A 2,145-nucleotide genomic window follows, 5' to 3' on the forward strand; every position below is an offset into this window, starting at 1 on the left:
CACCTAGATCTGCACACGAGGTACAGAGTGTAGTATGAGTACAAGCAACTCAATAAGTAACAAGACTAACCTCTGGGCTGAAAGTAGTGACGAGCTCCGCAGGTACAATCTAGTATATAAATAATGGTACAGGAATGTAGGCATGCTTTCAAGTTCAACAATTAAACTCAGTACAAGCAAAATAGATCAATACCACATGATATGAGGAATGTGACATCTCTATATCTATATGCCAATGTACATACTGTATGTGATGTACTTCAGTGGAAACTCCATGTACTCACAATCTAAAATACTCAATCACTCAGTACTGTATATGGCCAATCCAACCCAGGGAAGATCCATCCCAAATATATATGTATATCCATCAACTGACAGTCAATCACTCTGTATTGTATAAGGCCAATCCAGCCTAGGAGAAGATTGATCCCCGAATATCAATGAGTCGGATAAGATTCATGTCCTGGGAAAATCCATCCCTAAATATAAATGCTTCGGGCAAGACATGCCAAGTGAAAATCCACCCCTCAATATAAATGCTTCGGGAAGATCCATGCCCAGTGAAAATCCATCCCTCAATATAAATGCTTCGGGCAAGATCCATGCCCAGGGACGATCCATCCCTCAATATATATCTATGGCAAGATCAATGGCCAGAGAAGATCCATCCCAGATATATATATACACACACACACCAACTACGCTCACTATGGGGGTGCCGACTCCGGAGGGGCTCCTTCAGCCCAAGCGCTATAATAGCCAGATCGAGGCATAAATAAATAAACATAACTATCACTCAGAATCTCTAGTCTCTCGGACTCTCAATAAAATGAAGAATCAACCCGACATGATGATATGAAGTATCAATGAATGACAACAGATACTGCGATATGATATGCAAGTGAAAGATATGACTGAGTACAAAAATTATAGTTTAAACAATAATTCAACAATAATACAACCCATATGGGTCCCAAAATATATCGGCGTGTAGCCTAAACATGATCTTTAATATGAGTCTCAGCTCAATTTATCTAACACGTGGAGGATATGCGGATAATATCATTTATTTAATTATGCAACTCCACGGAATCAATTTAAGTCACAATTTTCATGATGCATGCCCACATACAAATCACCTAGCATGTGCGTCATCTCCAAACAATTCATACAACACGCAATTCAGGGATTTATACCCTCAAAACAAAGTTTAGAAGTATTACCTACCTCAAAATCGCGTAATTTCTTACTCCACTATACCCTTGCCTTGTGAATTGGTCTCCAAACGTCCCGAATCTAGCCACAAGTAGTACAGTACAATCAATATAGGCCTAAAAGAATTAATTTCACAAGAAAATACGAAATTATAGCCAAAAATCCGAAATTGACTCAAACCCGGCCCCGGGGCCCAGTCTCGAAATCCGACAAAAGTCACAAAACCCGAAAGCCCATTCATTCACGAGTCTAACCATACCAAATTTACTCAAATCCGATAAAAAAATCCCATTCAAAACCTCAAAATTCTAGTCCAAGAACTCTTCCTCATTTTTCCCAAATTTTCATCTCAAAACACTTAACTAAATGATGAAAACAATGATATATTCGTGTATATTGACCAAATCCGAGTTAGAATCACTTACCTCGATGTTTTTCCTTGAAAATCTCTCAAAAATCGCCTCTCCCCAAGCTCCAATTTATCAAAAATGGAAAATGGGACGAAACCCCAGTTTTATAACTTAAAGTTTCTGTTGAGGCGCTGTCCTCGATTTCCTCACCTCGATTTCCAGCAGAAAAATTTCAGTAGCTGTTTAAGTCCAAATTTTGATCCGTTAACCATCTGAAACTCACCCGAGGCCCCTGGAACCTCAACCAAACATCAACAAGTCCTAAAACATCATACGAACTTAGTTAAAACCTCAAATCACATAAAACAACGTTAAAACCACGAATCATACACCAATTCAAGTTTAAGTAACTTAAGAATTTCCAACTTCTACATTCGATGCCGAAACCTATCAAATCAATTCCGATTAACCTCAAATTTTGCACACAAGTCATAAATGACATAACGGAGCTATAAAAATTTTCAGAACTGGATTCCAACCCCGATATTAAAAAGTCAACTCCCCGGTCAAATTTCCCAAA

This window comes from Nicotiana tomentosiformis, chromosome 7 (genome assembly GCF_000390325.3).
Source record: "Nicotiana tomentosiformis chromosome 7, ASM39032v3, whole genome shotgun sequence".
In the NCBI taxonomy this organism is placed as follows: Eukaryota; Viridiplantae; Streptophyta; class Magnoliopsida; order Solanales; family Solanaceae; genus Nicotiana; species Nicotiana tomentosiformis.